The sequence below is a fragment of the Tamandua tetradactyla genome, chromosome 6, assembly GCF_023851605.1.
Source record: "Tamandua tetradactyla isolate mTamTet1 chromosome 6, mTamTet1.pri, whole genome shotgun sequence".
In the NCBI taxonomy this organism is placed as follows: domain Eukaryota; kingdom Metazoa; phylum Chordata; class Mammalia; order Pilosa; family Myrmecophagidae; genus Tamandua; species Tamandua tetradactyla.
Genome location: NC_135332.1, coordinates 66,169,308 through 66,193,508, shown reverse-complemented (window position 1 = coordinate 66,193,508; position 24,201 = coordinate 66,169,308). Strand labels below are relative to the sequence as shown.

The 24,201-nt window shown below is 39.9% G+C and overlaps 1 protein-coding gene across 20 annotated transcripts in view; it reads right to left on the bottom strand.

Annotated features, from left to right (window-relative positions):
* Nucleotides 1-24,201, bottom strand: part of MYOCD (myocardin) — a 510,995-nt gene that overhangs the window by 426,989 nt on the left and 59,805 nt on the right. The window contains exon 1 of one of the 20 annotated variants that reach the window (XM_077166025.1): nucleotides 9,239-9,294. The exons of 16 other annotated variants lie outside the window; for them this stretch is intronic. The gene's annotated coding sequence lies outside the window, so the exon portion shown is untranslated. Of the gene's footprint in view, nucleotides 1-9,238; nucleotides 9,295-24,201 lie in introns of those variants that run through there. 3 more of the 20 variants (XM_077166038.1, XM_077166039.1, XM_077166040.1) reach the window with 3 other exon arrangements.

Below are 24,201 nucleotides of genomic sequence, written 5' to 3'. Positions count from 1 at the left end.
ATTTTGACTAGTGCATTTCTTAATTTCACTTATATGGACAGTTTAATTGAACACCATAAGTACAGGGAACCTTGAATAGGGCATGAAATTTTGTAGGTTTGACCAGGTTAGTGTGATGCCCCGAAAAATCCCAGAGTGATTTGAACAGTGAATAAAGAAGTATTTGCAAAGTCCCCTTGGGGAAATGGGGAGAAAGGGAAAAATTCAACTCCCCCATTTGGAAAATTCCTGATATTCTCACAAGCAGTAGGGACAATCAAAGCAATAGGCCAAGCCCTTAATCTTGGGGTTTGTCCCTATGAAACTTATCCCCACTAAGGATAAGCCAAGCCTACTTAAAATTAGGCCTAACAGTCACCCCCAGAGAACCTCTTTTGTTGCTCAGATGTGGCCTCTCTCTCTCTCAGCCAACACAGGAAGCGAACTTACTGCCCTTCCCCTCTCTACATGACACATGACTCCCAGGGGTGTGGACCTCCCTGGCAATGTGGGACAGAAAATCCTAGAATGAACTGGGACTCAGCATCAGGGATTGGGAAAAGCTTCTTGACCAAAAGGGGAAAGAGAAAAATAAGACAATATAAAGTGTCAGTGGTTGAGAGATTTCAGAGTCTAGAGGTTATCCTGGAGGTTATTCTTACACATTATATAGATATCCCCTTTTAAGTTTATGGTGCATTAGACTGGCTAGAGGGAAGTGCCTGAAACTGTAGAACTGTGTTCCAGTAGCTATGTTCCTTGAAGATGATTGTATAATGATATAGCTTTCGCAATATGACTGTGAGATTGTGAAAAACTTGTCTGATGCTCCCTTCATCTATGGTATGGACAGATGAGTAAAAAATATAGATAAGAAATAAACAAATAATAGGGGAAACAAAGGTTAAAATAAATTTAGTAGATTGAAATACTAGTGGTCGATGAAAGGGAGTGGTAAGGGTTATGACATGTACAAGTTTTTTCTTTTTTCTTTCTTTTGCTGGGGAGATGCAAATGTTCTAAAAACTGATCATGGTGATGAATACACAACTATGTGATGATATTGTGAGCCATTGATAGTAATCATGTCAAGAATGTTTGTATGTTTGTTCATTGTTTATAACAAAAATTAAAAAAAAAAAAGGCCCTATGAGAATTCAGGTAGGCACAACTGAAATTCAGGTAGGCACAACAGGAAAAAATTCTGAGGTGAGATAAAGAATGAGAGATTGATCATTAAAAAAATTTTGCAATGGGGTAGGACCCCAATAGGCAGGCCTGGCCTGAAACCACAGGAAAATGGGGAGTGAGAGGAAAAAGTGTGTGCGCTCTGGGCAGCTTTGGTAGTTGAAAAGAATGATTTTGCAAAAGGAATTTAAAGAATCAAAATTCTAGCAGGGGTTTTATAGCTGGTTAAGTTAAAGAACTTCCACATTCAGGTGAAAAGAAAGAGCATTAGAGGCTTGTTTTTCTGAAATTTTCCAAATATAGTATTAGTGGGAGTGGGGTTAGGGGCTTTGATTTAACTCAAAACACATTTCTTGAACTTCTAAGCCCAAGATGCCATGCCGAGGGTTAGGCACTAAAGGTTGAGCAGATCCATCCCACTCCCCTTGAAATGCCTCTTACCACCTAGTAAGAGCCATGAGTCATATCATGACATGAGGCTGAGTGATAAAAGGACCACTACAGAGGAGCAAACAGTAACTAATGTTCGTGTTTGGTGCCTACCATTTGCCAGACATGAATCTAAGTTCACCAGAACCCTCTTGAGCTATGTGATCCTCATGTTTTCAACAGACACCAAAAAGGTTAAGTAACCTAAGTAACACAGTCAGTAGGCAGCCCAGAAAGGATCTGAACATGTACAGTCTGTCTCCAGAGCCCACAGGCTTAACCACTAAGCTAATGCTTGTGGGATATTGATTCTGGTGGTAGGGGTGGAAGAACCAGGAAGTTCTAATGTCAGAGGATATTGTTTGAGGCACCAGTAAGCAAAACAGGCCCCTTGTAACTGTGGATGAGGGAGGGCCTCTCTCTCTATGACTGGATGCTGGGTGGTCACGTGGCCTTCAGGGACAGAGTCTTCCTCAGAGGAAGCCCAGAGACAAATGATCAAGTACCAAAGTCCTTCCTCTCTCCAAGACCATGAGCCTGTAAAACCTAGAGCAGGAAAGCAATCAAGCAACAAAGGACCTGCAGGCCTGAAGCTGAGACAGAGCAAGGGGTAACAGAAGCTCTGTGTTCTCAGAGCTGGTGAAATCTCCGAATAGGCAAATGTGAAGCATGTCATGGCAGCCAATCTAACTTTGACTTCAAAAATGGGTTAAATATCACCAAATCATCAGCTTCTGTTACATTTGACCATTGCTTAAATGCTAACCTTTCCAGGTCAGTGTTATATTGGAAAAACTTTCATCTTAAGGGAATTTGTTGGGCCTGAGATATAAGCAACTACACTGTCACCTGATTTCAAAAGCACATGTCCACTTTTGTGACCACCTCCCTCCACCCGGCTTCCTGAAGGTAAATGACAAGAGAAGAAATAGGAAACCAGAGGATGCGACACCCTTAGGCGCCAGAGAGTCTAAGACCAGCTCTGGTTTGAGGAAGGGAAGAGAACTGCTAGTGTTCTGTTTTTCCTGCTGGGATGAAGGGCCCAATGCCACCACAGGGTCGACATTAGCTCCAGTTCTTTATTTAGTAAAATGAAAACTCCACAAACATTCTGGCACTCAGAGGCTCGAGTTGGCTCCTCAGAACTGAGACCTCTGCTATTTAGAGACTCTACAAAACAGAAAAAAAATGTGTATTACCAAATAACTATTTGGAGAAAATATTGAAAAAAAGATCTACAGGGAACTGTTTGTTTTAATACGGTCTGTTTACAATGCATTATAACTGGACTACAGGGTGTGCGCTAAGGGAACAAAAATGCATTTGCATTTTTTCAGGGTCAACACAGCCATGTTCAGACAGCACACAGCAATCTCTCTTGCAGCTATTTTCCTTCTCTCTCTTTTTTTCTGGCATTTGATAGATTCTACAAGTTCATCTAATTTGACCTTTGGCTACACTGCCACTATTGCTATGAAAATATATTCTCCCTCAAATGAGGCCTCCTTCTCCTAAGTAGTAGCTTTCTCTAAGCCAGGGCTTCTCAAGTTTTAAGGTGCACCAGAACCACCTGACTTGTTAAAGCACATATCAAATTCCATCCCTAGATTTTCTGAATTAATATGTATGGGATGGAGCTCAGGAATTTATATTTCTTATAAGATCCCAGGTGATGCTGATGCTAAGGACCACACTGAGACCCTTGGCTCTAGGCATAATATAGGAGGCATGAAGTAGTGGATATTCTGAAATAATGCAAAAAGAAGAAAGTGAGGTGGCTACCTGGGAGAACCAGGATGAGGGTGGGTACTGATTGGTCTAAACTAATCTGCATATCCCTCCTCCTAGTCTCTGTAATTGATGTGAAAATGCCACGTGACTGTACTCGGACCAATGAGAGCCAGGTTCTTGGCTTTTGCTCCACTCCCCAACATGAAACTCAAAGAATGTGATACCAAGAGCTGAGGCAGCTATCTTGCATCTATGAAAGACAACCTGGGATAAACCAACACAACAAGAAAAACAGAACCAAGTTAGAGGCCATGAGAATTGGGCTCTACTGACAATTGTGCATCTGCATCAAGGTAATCCCTGAACTTAATAGGTATGTGAGACAGTGAATTCTCCTTTTCATTAAACCCAACTCAGTAACTTCCAGCAGATTTGCTCATACTACATATGGTTGGTTAAATTATATACTCCAGAAAAGTTGTATTCTTAATCTTAAACCATACCCGTGGGTATGAACCTAAGGTATGATTTAGGTTCATTTTTGCAGATGTTATTTTTAGTTAAGCTGTGGCCAACTGGATCAGGTTGGGCTTTAAGATTGTCCAGCTGGATTACTGGAGTCCTTTAGAAGCAGAATGAAGTTCAGACAGAGAAAGCACTGAGGAGAGTCAGAATCTGAAGTCAACAGAATCCAGAAGAGAAAGAAAATGCTGCTGTATGCATTGCCACATGATGGAAAAGCAAAAGGTCCAAGAATCACCAAGACCCAGTTCCAGAATATCATAGTCTTCAGGGAGAAAGCATTGTCTTGCAGATACCTCAATCTTTGGACTTCTCCTAGCCTCAAAACTGTGAGCCAATAAATTCCCATTATTTAAGTCAACCCATTTAATAGTCATTTTTTAAGCATCTAGGACAGTAAGACACTACCAACCCTGAACTTCATTTTTCTGGATAAGGGAACATGCAGGCCTATACACCAACTGCTTAACATCCTGGATTTCTCACACTTTAAAGCATACTACCATGCAAGTACTGGTCAAAAACAGGAACATCAAACATTTCCTAATTCATATCAAACTGAAGGATTATAGCTACCATACTTCTTATTCTTGTTTTAATCTACTTGATTGAAAGCACTACTCTGTTAGTATTTCTGAGGTTCTTAGAATGTCAGGGTTTTGTGATTGATCCAGGGACTTTTTTTGCCAAAGCCTATTGTTAGGAACATCCTGGCACATCCTAGAGTTGGGATGAGTCTCCTGGAAATCTTGCCACATGAGTGGTTAATTGTCCATGAATGTGTAAGGTACTAAACATAGCAGCATGCAACCTGGAGAGGCTTAACATAAATGCAGAATAAAATTTCTTTTAATTTAGCCTTACCCTTTAGAATCCAGGAAATACATGGATTTTTAAACAATGATATAAAGAACAAATGTCGTCCTTACCTTAATGAAAAATGTAATCTTATAAGAAAAATAAGACCAAAATACTAACTAGATGAGTATGGGAACTATGAATAAGGTCACTACTTTTTTTTTTGACAAAGTATCAGAGCATATTTGACCAAAGCAACAGTTTCTTTAACTATTCTAAACCTATTTGTTTGTTTTTTAAACGGTCTTTGGAACAACAGATGCAGTTGGTGGCCCACCCCATTCCCATTTCATACTTGCCAGCCAAATCCCCCTTTTGTTTGGGAAAGCAACGGGATCCAATCCGGGATATGGATTGTGAATGGTCTAAACCAATTGTGACAAGCCCATTCCCTGCTTTCCCAATATCCTTACTGCTGGGATGGGAACGTGATCCAGTTCTGGCCAATGACACCGGTGCAGTCATTAGTTTTCTTCATAAATAGGAAAGAAACTTGCATAGCTCCTTTTTTCCAATGTTGCATACAGAAGTGATGCCTGGAGGAACAGCAGCTATTTTGTGCCCACAAGGCAGCAGTCATACATAACAGACCAACAGAATTGCTGCAAATGACAGCTCTGATATCAATGAACAATTAAAACCACGCCAACTGACTTCTTAATATGTCAGAAAAACTAATTCATTTGATTTACCCATCACAAGTGGATTATTCTATGACTTAAAGCTGAATACAATGTTGTAAGGGTATGACTTCACAGTTTTCTTTTTATTAATCGGACATACTCAGCTTTAAATGTATTCCCCAAACCTTAATCTAAATTTCTTTACACTGGTGCCAAAACTTATATCCTCCCTCAAAGCATAAAAACAGTAAAAGGAATGTATTATCAGCCCTAAAAGCAATTTTACAAGACAACTTGGAGAAATATTTTAAACTACAGCAGTTTATCAGAGTGAGTGGCAACATTGAATGAAATACTCATTTGGTTATAGTATTTGGTTCAAAACAAGAGTCATTTTAATTTGAAACCCATCTCATATATGCTATAACTAAAACCATATGCTGATTAAAGCCATAATCTAAGAAGATCTGTAAGTCTGATCATTAATTAGCTTCGTATTTTAGTTCAGTTGTCATGAAAAATATATAATTAGCTAAAAACCGTATGTCAAGGCTGTTGGCTGAATTTGTACCCCAATTTATTTTCATAAAATTGGCTCACAGCAAATGTTAAAAGTCATTTGTGCTTATAATTTCCAAAATATAATGTGTTCTAGGTCTTTAGTGAGAGACTTTAAAATATCACTAGGTGTTATTCTATTTAATTCTCCTTAAAATCACGACTTTACCAGGTGGTTCTTTATTTTTATTAGTGAAGAAATTGAATTGTTAGTTGTAGATATTTGGGATAATGGAAAAATGAAGAAAATTGAAGAAATATCACTCCATACATATTAGAAAACTTAGAGTTCTGATTACAAAGCATGCCCTCAAATAAATTCTAGCAGAGTTAAAGAGTCACTTATAAACCATAAAACAATTAGAAAAACATTGTTGAGTATTCATCTGATGTCAAAATGGAGGAAAACTGGTCCCAAAAATGAAAGGAAAAAGCCTTGAAGGAAATTAATAAATACGACTGCACGAAAAAATGCTTAAACTTTTTTGTCACAAATTACCAAAACTTTAAAAGTAATAATAACAAACGGGGGGGAAAACTATAATACCTAGAACAGAGGGGAAAAACATAATATTATATATAATCAATAGAAAAAATTAGGAATTTAAACTAAGGGGTACAAATTACCAACAAGCATTTATTTCATAAATGCCAAATACTGGGATTTAGCAGTGACATGGATGGAGCTCATGGAACTTACAGTGATTGTTAGCATATGAAAAATGTCAATTCCAATAACAAAAGTGATTAAAAACTACAACATAATATCACCCACCAAACTTGCAAAGATTTTTTAAAGAGTTATACTCAGTGTAAATGAGAGTGGAGTAAAATACGTACTTTAATATGCTGCTGGTAGTGCCTAAATTGGTATTAATCTTTCAGAGGGGGAACTGGGCAAAATATATCCAAAGTTGTAAAATGCTTCAAATACTCTGACATGGTAAATACATTTCAAAGAAATCATTCTGTACAAACACACACATAAAATCAAAGATGGTGAAAAGGATTCATGTAAGTAAGATCATCACAGCTGGTTTATAATAGCAAAACAAAAATTAGATACTCAAATGCCTAACAATATTGCATTAGTTAAATGATGTATTTGCAAACTAGCATTAAAAAATCTGTTTTAAAAAATAACTAAAGACATGAAAATGGCCGTGATATATTAAGACAAAAGAGAAGGTTATTGTTCTAGTTTGCTAGCTGCTGGAATGCAACACACCAGAGATGGATTGACTTTTAATAAAAGGGGATTTATTTCATTAGTTCTTCAGAGGAAAGGCAGCTAACTTTCATCTGAGGTTCTTTCTTACTTAGAAAGGCACAGGATGGTCTCTGCTGGCCTCTCCAGGCCTCTGGGTTCCGACAACTTTCCCCGAGGTGATTCCTTTCTGCATCTCCAAAGGCCTGGGCTGAGCTGCAAGTGCTGAGATGAAGTATGCCAAGCTGCTTGGGCTGTGCTACGTTGCACTCTCTCATTTAAGCACCAGCCAATTAAATCAAACATCATTCATTGCAGCAGGCACACCTCCTAGCCGACTGCAGATGTAAATCAACAACAGAAGAGGTTCACGTACCATTGGCTCATGTCCACAGCAACAGAGCTAGGTGCCTTCACCTGGCCAAGTTGACAACTGAATCTAACTACCACAGTTATAAAAATGTAATAGTACCAAATATATTACATATATAATACTTGAGAGAGAGTGGTCAACATCTAGTTTTAAGATATCAAATTAAAAATATCTCTGCTCCTTCCTTTCTCAGAGTCACTATAAACAACAAAACTTGTAAATTCCAGCTTCAACAAAACTAAGAGACATGGGGTTGGGAAACTTGTCTGTCAGTGCCATACTTCTGCACATCTTGCGAGCAGAAGCACCAACTACCATTGTAGTTGGACCATCATCTTTTTAGGGTTGTTTGTCCAGGAACCAGCCTTGGAAGCTGGACATAACATCTCCCTCTGAGGCACAGGGCATTCCTACTATCCATTAGAGAAGATCTGTGTTCCCTAAGCTCAGGGTTCCCTAGTTGCAAGGTAAATCCCTGCAAGTGTAGGATCCAACTAGGGCCCTCCATATGTGGACCCTGAGGGGCTTGGGGAATTGACACAAACATGATGCTCATGTTTTATACATGGAAGCAGAGACCACTTCTAAGCGACAGAAGATGGCAAAGGTGAAAGGATGTCAAAATCATGCTTAATGGGAAAATACTCGTAAAACTCTCATTAAAGGAAGGAAGAAAACAAGGGTGCCTCTATCGCTGTCATTATTTGATTTGATCTAGAAATATGACCTAGATTACATAAAAGAAAGAAAAGAAAAGCATAAAACTTGGGAAGAAGGAAGTGATTATCAATAGTTGTAAATCATATGATTGCATGCCTGAAAAATGAAGGAGAATCAACTTTAAAACTGTTACAGAAAATTCTCTAAATAAGTAAAAAACTTGAGTATAAAAAATAGTCTTTCTATATATACAAACTACAAGGAGTTAGAAAATATAATGGGAAAAATTATTTCACTTACAGTAACAACATAAAGGATAAAATACGTAGAAGTAAATATAATAAGAAATAAGTAAGGTCTATCACATATCACAGACAAAAGTATAATTCCCTTTCTCTATAAGTACCACATTTATATTCACAGAAAAGGAAATACAAATGCTTTTACACATGCAACCTACAGGAATAAAAATGCAAAAATGTAAAACCAAGATACCATTTTCCACCTATCAGAGAGGGAAAAATACACTTTGGTATGTTGGTATTGATGGGTGTGGATATTAGCACAGGTTTTGGCATAGGTCTGAGAAAACAGGTACACCCCAGCGTTGGTGGTTGTCATGGCCAGATTCATGTGTCAACTTGGCCAAGTGGTGGTACCTGTTTGTCTGGTTGGGCAAGTGCTGGCCTGTCTGTTGCTATGAGGACATTTCATAGAGTTAAATGATGATCATGGTGGCTGCATTCACAGATGATTCCATTTATAATCAGCCAAGGGGAGTGTCTTCTGCAATGAGTGATGCTTAATCTAATCACTGGAAGCCTTTTAAGGAGGATTCAGAAGAGACAGGCTCTCTTCCAGAGAAAGCCTCTCCCGTGGAGTTTGTCCACACCCTCCATTGGAATCATCAGCTTCACAGCCTGTTATACAGATTTTGGACTCTGTGTTCCCACGGTTACATGAGACACTTTTATAAATTTTATATTTACGAATATTTCCTGTTGATGCTGTTTCTCTAGAGAACCATAACTAATACAGTGGCAATAAAATAAATTGGTAAAATTTCCTTGGAAGACAACATGACAACTGCAATATTACAACTAAACATACCCTTTGTTCCAGTAATTTCACTTGCTCAGGTATGGAATGATGCAATCAACATTCCATAGAACAAGCATTTATCGAGGGCCTATTATGTGTCAGGCATTGTGATGGTTTGGAACTGTATGTAACCCAGAAAAACACTTTCTTAAATTTAATCCATTCATGTGGGTGTGAAACTGTTTTAAGTAGGACCTTCTGATGAGGCTACTTCAGTTAAGCTGTGACCCACCTCAATCGGGATGTGTCTTAATCCTATTCCTGAAGTTCCTCATAAGGGAATGTAATAAGACAAAGAGACAGAAAGCCACAGGAAGGAAGAAGCTAAAACAGAACAAGGAGGAGAAGGGAGGGACCAAGAGATGCCAACACGTGCCCTGCCATGTGACAGAGGAACCAGGGATCACCAACAGCCAGCCCCCCAAATTTAAGAAGAATGCATCGCCTTAATTTTACCTTGATTTGGACATTTTCCTGGCCCCAAAACCATGAGTGGTTTTGAATAAATTCCCAGTGTTTAACCCAACCCATTGCATGGTATTTGCTTCAGCAGCCTAGGAAACTTTAACAGGCATTGTTCTAATTGCTGAAGATACAGCAGGAAACAAAACAAAATCCTTCCTCTCTCATGGAAAGACAATTCTTGGAGAAGGCAAACAGCAAAAAATGAAGGGATGATACAATAAATTCAGGTACATGCATAAAATTAAATACTATGCAACTGTTTTAGACAATGTACCTTCTCTCTGTGTGTTGATACGAGTTTTGAAAAATGCAGGATTCAGAACTGTGTTTATAGTTTAGTGTTATTTGTGTAAAAAATATGGCACGTGCACACACACACCTATGCAGACACACAAGAGGCTAGAAACAGTAGTTGTCTCTGGGTGACTGGGGAATCAGGACAGGAAGGAGACTTAATTTTTGCTGCATACTCTTTTGTACTTTAGGAATTAGGTACCATGAACATGTATTAAATATAAATTAATGCATGAACATGCTGCCAAAATTGTAAATAAATGTAAGTGATTGGGTTGGAAATGCCTAAACAATAGCTCTATCTGGGTACTCTATACTAAATAATAGCAAATAAAAAGCATTAAAAAAGAAAAAAGAAAAAAATCTACAGGCATAAAATGAACTCTTCTTAAGTTCAGGAATGCAAAATTCCAGTTCAGCTCCTAGTCTCAAGCATTCTATTGATTCATTACTCTTCCTTCTGTAGGTCAATTTATTCTCAGCTGAGAAGCCATCATTATCTGTGAACTGAAATGCTATGATAGCCTATACATGGCCAATGGCCACTTCACTGACACCACTGAACTCTCAACTCAATGGGCTCTTTAAATTTTCCTTGTGTCCCAGAATGACCAAAGTGGCTTCATGGCTGTCTGGGATCCACAACAATTTCCCATCACCTGCTGGTTTACCTCCTTCCCTCCCGGACCAGCTCCTGTCCTAATGGTGATCCTTTCCTAACAATGCTATGATGACTCAGTGAGCCCCAGATGTTTCTAATGAGTCCTTCATAATTGTCGGGTAAATCACCAGCCACCTCACTGTCTCAAGGGGCCAGGCCATATTAATATGCAGCCAACTCATTTTAAGCTTGCTTTCTCTATTCCAGTCCCTTCTCTCCCCACTGGCCTAAAAAAATGGACATGCTTCCAGCCTCTCTCCATAGAATAGGGTACAATTGGAAAGATGCTCATCACATAGCTATTTAATGTTTGAAAATAGAACTTTGAAAAAAATATGTAAGCATGGCAAGGGTAGGGAACAAAACCATCACACTGAAAGTTAATAGCCCCCAGAAAGCTTGAAGCTATTTTAAAATGTCGTATTCAGAGCCAGAGAAGAAGCGGTGATGAAGATCAAAAATAGTTACAGAGTTGAAAATCAAAAGCCCTCAGCTTACTAGCTAGCAAAGACAAAGAATCCAGAAGAGCAGTCTTCAGAAACACATTCAGAAGAAAGCAGATGGAGAGGTCTAGGTAGAAAGGAACGGTGGGCACGCATTGACTAAAGAGCTTGAGCAACCAGTCGTCTTTTGAGGTCTTCCAGCCCTGCCATGAGATTAGCTCATTGGTGTTCATTTGAAATAAATGTCTAGTCTTTGGAATTCCTTTGCCTTTTAGGTGATTCAGTGTGTCAGTTGTTCAAATTTTTAATATGTATGTTTTCCCCACAGTTTATGGTATTTAAATGGCTCCCCTGGGATAGGCTATCTGTAGATCCCAGCTTCTGGTAAAAATTCACACTCAGCAGTGTACCTTTCTCTATCTCATTTCTGCAGTGAGGTATAATGGCAAAGTGTGGACTCAGAGACAGAGCATGGAGGCCTGTGGTCTCTGTGTCTGGCTAATGTGCAATTCTGTCTTGGAGAAAGGTGGGGTATGACTGAATTTCGATTCTGTTACACTGGGCAGGTCATACAGTCTCCTCTGAACCTCAGCAACCTCGGGGATGAAATGGGAATAATGCCGGATGATACACCATACATGCTGTGTCTGTGATGAGGATTAAATGAGTGGATGCACTTAGTGGGCCACTATTTTTAATCTTTGTGCCTCCCTAACCACACACTCCTTTCCCCTCGGCAGTCTCTCTCCAGGGGAAGCAGCATTGTTATGAAAATGAGAAGAACCAGAAGCAGGCAATGATCAGAGAACACCGAGTTTATAAATGCATAGACGAAAAACCATCCTGGTCTCAGCCTCATTCCCAGGGAACATCCTGGAGCCTTGGTTAGGGTGGTAGATGGAGGTTGGAAGGAGAAGGGATATGGGAGTTGGAAACAGCTCAATAAAATACAGTTATTAACTATGAGATGTAGAATGGAAAATCATAGGATACAAATTCTTTAACTTAGAACCAATTAAAATTAAAATTGATGTCAAAGAACACCAGGTTTGCAACAGCAGAAGACTGAGTAAGGTTGAGCTATTGGTACAAAGCTTTAAAAACACAATCCACAGAGCCATTCTTCCTTGTAATATAGATAACAGTAATGGCTAGAAAATATTTGCAAGGCATTTACCTTGAACTTACTAAGAATTTAAACATTAAACCAGGTCCTCTCTTGCCATATACATACTTTATTCTGTGTCTGAGCAGTAGTCTATTTATAAGAAATTCCCCTGTGAAATTCTACTTTATCTACTGTGCTGGTTTGAAAGGCTGTATGTCCCCTAGAAAAGCCATGTTTCAATTTAAACTTCATTTCATAAAGGCAGAATAATCCCTATTCAATACTGTTATGTTTGAAACTGTAATCAGATCATCTCCCTGGAGGTGTGATTTAATCAAGAGTAGTTGTTGAACTGGATTAGGGGACAACATGTCCCTGCCCATTTGGCTGGGTCTTGATAAGTTTCTGGAGTCCTATAAAAGAGGAAACATTTTGGAGAATGGAAGAGATTCAGAGAGAGCAGAGCAGAATGACATAGCCACAAGAAGCAGAGTCCAACAGCCAGCAGCCTTTGGAGATGAAGAAGGAAAATATCTCCCAGGGAGCTTCATGAAACAGGAAGCCAGGAGAAGAAGCTAGCAGATGATGCCATGTTCACCATGAGCCCTTCCAGATGAGAGAGGAACACCAACCGTGTTCACCATGTGCCTTCCCAGATGAGAGAGAAATCCTGACTGTGTTTGCCATGTGCCCTTCCACTTGAGAGAGAAACCCTGAGCTTCATCAGCCTTCTTGAACCAAGGTATCTTTCCCTGGATGCCTTTGATTGGACATTTCTATAGACTTGTTGTAACTGGGACATTTTCTCGGCCTTAAAACTGTAAACTAGCAATTTATTAAATTCCACTTTTTAAAAGCCATTTCATTTCTGGTATATTGCATTCCAGCAGCTAGCAAACTAGAATACCTACCATAATACCGGTTATCTGTCATGTTTTTTATTATTCCCTGGTTTATAATATTTGTTTACCTGTTTGAGGTAGCAAATTATATATAATCATTAAATGAGTAGCAATGAGTTCAACCACTATTTAAAAAAAAAACTATTCATATAGTTTTTTGAAGTCGGGAAAAAAATCTGTCTTCTTCCTATTTGAATTATAATAGAAATATTTTCAAAATACAACATAGAATCTCAGTATTTTCCTCAACAACAAAAAATTATATAAATGTTATTATTTATTTTAAAGTCAATAAATCATCTGTAATATTTTTAGTAGAGTTTTCATAACTTAAGTTCATATTTTTCTTGATGACATACGGTTTTCAAAGCATCTTCCATCAATATGCTACCTTACTGTTTATATAGCATATAAAGGAAACTTACTATACAAGCTAAATTTTGACCTGAGGCTTTGAGGAAGGTAAAGGGCAAAAACTGGTTGAGGAAGAAATTAGCAAATCTAATGGGGATGGAGGAGACTTGGTGAAGCAAACCAGTCTAAACCAATCTGGCAATCCAGGAGAAGTCAGATTCTTATGTGGTTCTCCTGGTTGGAAAGAGGTGAGTTTTTTTGTTTGTTTGTTTTTAACTCTGTAATCTCACTATCAGCTCTAATGAAGTCTTAGACCAAGTTCCAGAAGTTTATTGGCCAGCAGGCATATGGTAATATTAGCTCACAGACTGTAGCTTGGTTGAGGTGGCCTCAGGTGTACCCACTGGCCCCTTGCATATAAGCCACTGCTTTGCTTGGAAGAGGACGGGCATGTCTGCAGGCCTTGCAGGCAGAGGGAGGCCAGCCAATGGGCTCTAGACATTAAGTGCTGCTGGCTGACATAGCCTGCAGGCTCTGTTGGTTTCTTCTACCTTTTTCAGGTTGGAGGACCCTGTGATTAATTATCTTTCATTAATCATATAATTTTAACACCATGGCTTTCACCAATCTAAAATGACTTCTACCATTCTTTTCACTAATCAGACAAATGTATAGGTTCAGATTTAGACTACTTCATCAGCTAATTGACCACCCGGGGTGGGGTGGGGAATAGACATATTCGCCTTTATACATCACAATACTTATATCAAAATGTTTTAAAATGAGCCAACTTTTATGAATATTAGAAATAAAAAAATCAATGTTTTATATCAAATGGAGGGATCGCTGTAATAACTTAAAAGCTAACATGCATTAAGCATTGTGCCAAGGATTTGCTTGACCTTATTCACAGGTAAAGCAAAGGTTGTTGTTAGTCACAACAACCCTATGGCTTGTGTACAATTATCCCCATTTTATAAATGAGGAAATTGAGAATTAGAAAGAGGAAGTGCTTAGCTCAAAGTTACCTCGTTAAATAGTATTAACCCCAGAATTCAAACCTAGTCTTGCCTACCATGAGACCACACTCGGGAAAGGAAAGGTGTTTTGAATGTTAAACTGAGTTGTTTGTATTTTAGACCCTTGACAAAATCACCTACAGGAGAAGCTAAGCTTTTCTACCTTAAGTAGGGAAAATTGCAGAAATCTTCTCCAGTATTTCAGGTACGGGAGGTTAAGGCCAAATAGAAGAGTGCTTCAAAAATTTAGACTTTAGGAACTAAATGAGGGGCTCATTTTACAGGAAATCATGGACATAGAAAAGATGAATTAGTGATGCAGAAGAAATCAGTGAAGCCTGGTAACTAATAGGTAAGTGTGTTTATTTTCAGCGTCCTGTATTTCAAACTGTATGGGACAATGGAATGCCTGCAACAGTGTGATGGTGTGGGATGTGGCTTTTCTCCCTATACACTTAAAGATAGAGAGGGTCTTCATTATATGCCCCACAGCCAAATACCAGGAACCAAATAAACCAGTAGATGCTGAACAAATGGTTGCATTTATTCAATACGCCTTTAAGTGTCATCTACCACAGTGAGATGGTGAAGGAATATACATGTGACACTGCAGCAAATTAAGAGTCTTGACAACCTCAGGCACCATGAAAAGAGAGAAGCCTCATTGTGCCTGAAATGGGATGTGTGCCCTAGGGGGAGTGATCACTGAAGAACATGCAGGATTTGCATAGGTACAGGGCAGGGTGATCTAGGTAGAGGAAACTCTGTGAATGAAATATAAACAATGCTGAATGTTTTTGGAGAAGATGATGGTCAAAATAGAGATCTTGGAAAGCCTTGAGTTCAAATCTAGACAGTTTGAATTTGGCATGGAAGCTGTAGGGGAAGGATGTGATAAACAACTTTTGGTGACAAATGGACCACTCCAACCACACTAGATTTCTTGAAGGCAGGCAGGTCTACCTCTTGGTTGGAAGGAAGTTAAGTGTTAAGAACAATCAACATGTATTTGAGGATTTCTCTCTGATGGGCTCAGAAGAACTAAGTATCTGGAAAGAAGAGATTTAGAGCCATCTCTGTACTGTTACCAGGGGCAAATGTTTGTGGATCTACTAATACAGGGGTATTTAGAACCTCTCCTAAACAAATGGAAGGAGTCTTTTAGGATTTGGCCCTCCTGCCAGGAAATCCCACAGCTCTTTTTTTTTTTTTTTTTTAACACGCTGTTTGTTTCCGTACATGGGTAAACCACAGAAATCAGGGGCCATTTCCCTCTGACTCACTCACTACTACACCCAGCCCAGTGTGGTCTGCACTCAGGCAGCAACATGCTATGGATGATATCTACAAAACTCAGAAGTTCCAAGTCTCCAGTCAGTAAATCAGTGTGCATTGAAACCTAAGGTTTCTTTCTTGTTTTTCATCCTGATCTAGCTGCCTTGCAGGAACAGATGGTGTTATTCGGAGCCTGGCATATTAATGGAATGACTTAACTGCGTCTTCCATTGCCAGCTCATTGTGTTTAGAGTTTGAAGGCTTTATAGTTTCCTTCACTTCTTTTTATTAAAACGATGTGCCAGAAACCATATAGACCATCAGCCTTCCAAGACACTGTCTTTGCAGGGACAAGGAAGTTTCTCTGAATAGCAAGGTCTACTCTTCCTGCCTTTTTTTTCCTTCTCATGTCTGGCTCCAGACACGCCCTCCTCAGGTGTGACTTGACAAACCCGTGTCTGACAGAGACAGGGGATCATGGGGGCAGAGGTGTGGCCCTGAGGGCAGGCTGCCGCTCAGCACCAGCAGGATTCCCCAGCCCCAGGAAGTGGGCTTCCAGCATGGCAGGTCCTGCTGCCCAATCCAGTCCCCCTTCCCCTGGCTGCTCCCTCCTCCCCAACAGACCATTTTGATGACCCCTAAATTCCTAGATCCTGCCACTCTCTTGACATCCATTTTGCAGCCTTGCAGAAAAAGTTATGGCTGGAAGCACCTGAAGGATAACAAGGGACGCAAATGCAAATGCCTTCAGATCCCACACAGGCCACACAACAAGAGAAGTGGCTCAAGTATTGTTTTAAACAGAGGGCCTCTGTTTGCATATGAAACACCTCAAAATGTTCCTCACTTTGCCTCTTTCTCTACAATCTCTTTCATTTCTTTTGAAACATACATTCCTCTCATATGTACAGTCCTCTCAATCTGTCTTTTGTATTCCCCCTTTTGACACAGGTGCAAAAAATGTATTATTCTAACACAAGAAAAAAATCCACCACCCGAGCACAATGGTATTTGGCAGCCGTGTCTCAACTCTGAGGAGGACTTGAGGAAATGGCAGGATTGTGATAGGATGCAGAGCAAGTTTCCTCTCCAAGTGGGTAACAACAACCCACCTTTAGCCAGTCTTTGCCTTGAGAGACTCCATGTAGACAAAGTGTTATCAGATCTTCCCCTTGTTTTTGAGAAAAGGTGAAATTCCATATTTTTTTGAGAGATTAGCTGATTTTAAAATTTGGATTTATTTTTTTAACTATGAGGAGTCAGACAAGATTTGGCCTGCAGGTCTCTGGTATTTGACACCTGACCCAGGACCATTCCACATTTTACAGATAAAGAAAGGGAGGCCTAGAGAGGCAGGCTGCCCTCTCTAAGGTCCTGCAACCAGGAAAAAGCAGACAAAGGCTGGGACAGAACCCTGGTCAGTGTCCTAAATTTTAGTCCAATCTTCTACCAGCCACTACTATTAAATAGCTATATGGCTCATCTCCCAACTATATTACAGCCCCTTTCACATATATGTTATATCTTCTGTCAGTCTTAGAACATATCTAGTTGCCCAGATGTTGCAACAATGCCTGGATGGATGGACAAATGAATTAACATAATTTCTTAATGGTACATATCAATCAGATTGTGAAAATGGATTGACACAGAGTAGGAAACCCACAACCTCTGGCTCATTTTAGACTCAGCTTAATTTAACCAAATTAGAAACTACCTTAATGAGAGTTTCATCAGAATCCACATCTCCCTCTCATCCCAAGGAGGAAGCCACTTGGACGCACGAGTTTGTAAGACGATATGCACACGAATGTATACTGCAGCACTATTTGTAGGAAAAAAACCTGAAAATAAATTGAATGTAGCTCAGTAGAAGAATGGCTGAGTCCATTTACACAGAGAAACATTACAGAACCATTAAAAGTACAGTGATAACTTGTTGACTTGGAGGAATGTCCATTAGGCATAAGTGAGTGAAAAACCAAGACACAGAAATGTGTATCATCACAACTTTAAAAATCTAGCCCCTTCCCATATGTGTGTGGGTGTTTATTTGTACATATATAATGTTTTGAATCATATATGTACAGATAAAAACATAGACACTATATATTAATTTATTAACATATCTTGTGTGAGAATGCTGAGTGAGGAAAGAGTAATGATGCAAAAAAGCAAAAGAAAAGAAATGACTTCTTTTTGAGCTACCGAGGAAGAAAGGTGATGGGAGAGGTCACCCAAGAGCAAAATGAGATCACTTAAGAACACATAAGAAAGTTAACTGATTCATTTTGCACAGCTAAATAGAGCAATCCACACTTCAACCCATCTGAATTTTGCATTTTCCTGTAATAAACTGCATCATTCTGTTTTATGTTTCCACACAGAATGGGCCAGGCTAGTAGGATTCCATTTCTTGGACACATTACTTTTTCCAAACATTATTGAGCTACTGTTGTCTCAGAGGTGCAAAATATCCTAGTTGCTCGCAACAGAAAATACTTCAGATGACTTTCATTTATGTTGTTCAGTTCACTCTGGGGCATCATATAGAACTAGCTCCAACCATGGTATTTTCATGCCAATGCATATCAGGTCAGAACAGAGCCCTCTGGAAGGGTTTGGATGACCTGTCTTATACAAGTGTCATCTTCCTTCCCACATGTACCAGGTAAAGTTTCCAGCCTGACATTTGTTTTGCTCATCCTCTGCCATCCTTCCCAAGGCTGCAGGGTAGAAACTCCTACTCTGCTCCGTCGTTTGCTTTACTGCCTACTTTTCTTCCTACGTCCCAGTCTTTTTTTATTAAGTTTCCTTAGTCATGACTCAAAATCTACATGCTGCTAAAATAGCCCTAACTTTACCAGCTTGTGAGAAGAACTCATATTATTTATGCACCCAAATCTCAATGCTCTGATCCCCCAACTGTTCAACTGGCAGGAAACCCAGTCTTTTCCACAAGTTAATCTATGTCATTGTGAAAATTCCTAGAATCCCTGACTGCATTCTAGGAATCAGGAATCCAGGAATCCTCCCAGGTGGATTTGCAACCCGGGGCATTATCCCGCACACAGCGCCCAACAATAATAAGGCAGGATGTGTTGGTGTCCCGACAACCCATTCCAACCACCTGCTCCTCCTGACTTTGAAGCCTAGCTCCAGCATTTCATCCCTCCTTCCATCCACATTCAGTCAAGGGGCAGCTCCACAGTAAAATGCCCCAAGCCCCCAAAGTATCTCAGATATGAATGATTCAGCTGTTCAATTCACTTGCAGTCCCACATGGCCACTTACTCATGTGGAAAAAGTAGCATGTACATAAAATAAAATCTTTCACACTATATACCTTCTCACTATGCATTAACATTAAACAGAATGATGTCATATTTTACATGAAAAAAATAGTGTGGCTGGGTCAAAGTGTACACAACATTCCTAGATATACAAAAAGTCATCTAACTTAATGCTTTGGAACAAATCTCATTCTGCCACTACCAAGGCGACTGGGGCAGGGAATTTCTGGTATTAGGGAAGATGGCCAGAACCTACAGTATCCTTTCGTGGCTTGGTCTTCTACTTGATCATTTAGAACCCCTCTTGCCTTAGGGTAAGTTGCCTGTCAGAGGCTTGGGTGTTTTCTTTTCCAAAACTCTGGCCATTCTGGGACCAGATCAGTCTGCCAAATGCTTTTAGGTCCCTCAAACTTAGTGGGGTTATTGCTAGTCTCTATATTCCCAGGTGGGAGCCTTAATTACTGTGTAAGTAAGTAAAATGCTCAACTCCCAGTTCAGTCAGGTCAAGAAGGATGGAGGGAGGGCAAACGCTCTTTCCAGAATCGGCTGTGTCCTGGTTCCCATCCTGCTAAAACACCCTGTTTCTCATTCCTCCTCAAACCAAAATCCTCAGATTTTAGGAAAAAGTCCAATGGAAGCAAATTTTCAAATATTAGAAATCTGAGTAAGAAGGCCCATGTTTGGGATAGATTATTCTGAAAACTGTAGAATCCTAATAAGGTAGGATAGGGCAGAAGATGGGAAGGTGGGTACACAGGATGTGATTAGAATTCTTTGTATTATCAGAATCCCCTGAATTATCAATATCCAGGCTTTATCTGACATTGGCTTATGTAGCTTCAAGAGATAATAAATGCTGTCCCATGAAATTTCATGCTTAAATACTTGACTTCGTGACTGATTCACACACTTGCACCTTTCACCCCAAATATTGTGACCCTATTTTCTGCCAAAGTTTCTACAATCATAATCTGTTTAGAACATTAAAATGTAAATTAAAGAATTGTAACTGGGCAATATAGGAGTCCCAACAGTAATCAATAGGTTTAAAGAATATCACATAATGAAAATAAAGTAAAAGAACATATACAAGGAATATTTATAGAGCATCAGGCACAGCTAAACAGGGCGAATCACACAGAACATCACACGCCTGGGCTGTAAAGGTCACTTTCTTGAGGAGGTCTCACCTTCAGAAGCACTGTTAAGTCTTTCCAGCCATCTTATGAACTGCACCTATTGGCCTAAAATTCTTAGAGCCTAAAGAGTACCTAAAGAACACCCAGAAAATTCCCTATGAAGCTGTCTGGGTGATAATTTACTGATAAAATTGGAAAAGGCCAAAATATAAACTGAAACATGAAGATTCAAATTTCAAAATGCCGCATACTCCACCTGCCAGGAGAAGGGGAGAAAAGCTGAATAGCAAATGCAGTTGTCTGTTATGCAACTTTGGCCAGATAGCCATTTTATAAACTGCTAGCCTTCAGAAGATAAGAGAGTGATGAGGAATAAAGACGGTGGGAAATCTCTGAGGAAATATCTGCTAGATCTCTCTTGGAAAGTTATAAAACAGGATGTGTGGGAGCTATTTAGACATGAGCAGACCCCACAGTGTTTCTTAAGAATTGGACACCTCCCTGAGTGGGACACGGATGATTCTAGGCCAATAGAGGGATGCCTGAGGAGTCTCTGGGATGGAGAGGGACTTGGAATTGGGATTTCTGTAGATTTGCTTCGTGCTGTGGTCCCAAGCCTCCCAATCATTTAGAAATCCAGCACCAACTTCATGAAAGCACTAGACTTTCCCATGTCGCCCTCTACCACCTATGACAGAGGTTGGCAAACTTTATCTGTACAGACAGTAAATGGCTTAGTCTATGAGCCAAGTAGACACATACCATCACTGTTAAAGCTACTCAGGTCAGCAATTGTAGTGTGACAGAAGCTACAGACAATATGTAAACCTAATAGGTGGGTCTGGTCCACGGGCTATCATTTGTTAACTCCTGGACTATAGGATATAATTCAAGATTCTTAGTCTGACGCTGAAGAGTCCCCATTCTCAGACCCTAATCTGCTTTCTCTAGACCATCATTCCATTGAACAAATAGAAATGAAGTTCCTGTTATGATACAGGCACCCACTCAGCTACTGGGGATACACAATGAACAAGCCAAAGTCACTTGGTGGCTTGCCTTTTTTTGCTGAATCAAAAATTAAATGCAGCAATTTTTAATTCATTTCAATTATAATGACTACTGTGAGGAAGACATTCACTGGTTTCTGTCTTCTTTTATCTGCCACCTGCCCCAAGTACAATCTCTACTCCTACGTGCGTATGTATATCTTACCCCTTCTTCGCATCTCAGTAAAAGTCCCATTTCCTGTGCAAAGTCTTCCTCAAGTAATTTGGACTTAATTTATCAATCAACATGTATTTTTCAGGCACTTGGGCTAAATGCTAGGAGCAGCACCAAACAGGAAAGATATGTTCCCTGCCACCATAGAGCTTACTTTCTAGTCCTCAAGAATCTCTCTGCCTTTGAACACAAACCACATTGGCACTTCCTGGAGATACTATTCACTGGGCATGTAGGATGAACAAATATGTATTTGATGCCAGTGTCCTCCTGCCTTTCCAAATAAATTGTAAGGGATAGTTTGTTCCATGTTATATCTAATTCCTCAGAGCCTGAAAGAAAGGGAAAGACAAACATCAGGGGAGAACAAGCAAGAACTTTGAATTTCCAACAACAATCCTAAACCTACATTAAATAAATATTTAGACCCTCAAATCATCATAATAAATATAGATGAAAGGTAAGTGAATTTTAAAAGCTATCCTAGACAAAGGGATGGCAAACTTTTTCTGTAAAGGGCCAGATAATAAATAATTGAGGATTTGCAAGTGACATAGGTCTCTGTCCCCTTGTCTCCTTTTTTTATATAACCCTTTAACAAATATAAAAACCATTCTCAGCTCACAGGCCAGGCAAAAACAGACCAAAGGGCCAGATTTTGCCCACAAATGGTGATTTCCCGGATCCTGATCTACACCAGAGAGGGCAGTGTAACAGAAAGCTGTCGGTTATTATTATCTGCTTAATCTGGGAAGGCTGTGAGGAGGAGGTGAGGGTATTTTGAGATCTTGAGTAAGAGCTGAGGCTTGGCTTGACCAGGGGGAACAGGAGAGCAGAATGACCTAATGGAAAGGAGCCGGGCCGACAGTCAGCCGACCTGAATTCAGTTCCTGGCTTTAGCGCTATCTGTGTGACTTTGGCCAAGTCGCCCCTGTGCCTCCAGTAACTTCTGTGAGTTATCGCCATGAAAAATGAGCAAAAAAAGCAACTTATTGTGAGAATAAGATGAGATCATATCAAAGCACTTTGGAAACTGACAAGCATCCCACTAAGACCTTGATAAAATTAGTAAAGGCCAAAAATGTAAGCTAGACTTGAAGATTCCAAATCCGAAATGTCACATTATTTAGCTAGCAAGAAAGGAGGCGAAAAGTTGAGAGTCAAATATGATTCTTTATTATACAGCTTTGGCCAAAACAGCTATTTTATAAGCTGCCAAGCCTTCAGGAGATAATAAGAGTGGTGAGCCATAAAGACAGCTGGGGATCCCTGAAGAAGTTTACAGAGAGGCCTTGGGCATGAGACCACAAGTGTGCAGAGAGGCCCTAAACCCACAAATAATATCTCAGAAAAGCCTTTGCTCTTGCCACCCTGGTAAGCTAAGCGATGGCCCACCAGGACTTTTGCTTCACCATAATCTGCTCCCACCAGATGCGATGGCACCCTGCTGGTCCTCAGACAGGGAAGGAGGAAAAGGCAGAAAGGCAGAACTAGGAGACAAAACAACTTTTGATGTATGTCACCTTCTACAGAGCAGCTCTCTTTTTCCCAGGTCAATACTATTAAAGCCACAGAAAATGCTAACATGGAAAAATTCCCCCAAAAACCTCAATGTTAGGAAGATTGGAACAAATATGTTAACAGAATTTGAAAACTCAACTCAATATGGCTCACGGAGTAGATTAAGAAAGACAGTTGGTGGCCTACACATTGACAGAGAGAGTGCCCTCAGTCCAAAGATCAATAGGAAAAACTTTCTGCCTTCCCTTCTCTCGGTGGCACTTGGGGATGCAGGCTTGGTTGCAAGGGTAGCTCTCTCTTCTCTGTGAAGGGAGTATTTTTTCGAGGCAGCCAGAGTCCTCTCTTCTCAGCTCCATTCATATAGCAAGAGGACTGTTGAGAACCAACCAACCTAAACCAATTTGGTTGCCTGTAATTTTCAGGTTTGTTTTTGTTGAACACTGGTATGCTAGTTTGAAAGTGTTATGTACCTCCAGAAAAGTTATGTCCTTTAATCCTGATTCAATATAGCAGGGTGGAAACCCTTTTGATTAGATTATCTCCACGAAGATGTGGTACTCCCAATTGTGGTTGTAGCCTTTTGGTTAGATGGGGATGTGACTCCACCCATTCCAGGTGGTTCTTGATTAGTTTACTGGGGTCCTTTCAATGGGAAAACATTTTGAAGAAACCTTAGATGCAGACATTTGGAGAACAGTTGTTTTCAGAGATGACAGAGACGCAGATGTTTGGAGATGCTTGGAGTGCCAATAAGAGAACAGATGTCTAGACAGTCAGAACCTAGCAGATATCACCCTGTGCCTTCCCATGAGATGCTAAGCAAGCCAGAACCCAGTGTTGTGTCCCAGGGGAGCTAAGTGAAAGCACACAGATACTTAGAGAGGAAACCACTGACATCAGAAGCTGGAAGCAAAGGAACCAGGAACAAGGACAAGTATATGCCAGCCTGGTGTCTTCCCAGCTGATAGAGGCCTTCTAGACAGCATCAGCCTTTCTTGAATGTAGGTAACCTCATGCTGGTGCTTTAATTTGGAAATTTTCATGGCATAAGAACTGCAAACTTGCTATTTAATAAAGTCCTCTTTTAAAAGTTGTTCCAATTCTGGTACATTGCATTGAGCAGCATTAACAAACTAATAAAACTGGTAAGTTCCAATGATTAGTGAAGGCTCCAGGTCTGCTCTCCGCAAACTCACTTCCTGATGTATGTTACAAGGAAAGTAAGTCTCAAACCAAATTCGAATGTACCTACAAAGTGTGTAATAATGAATGAA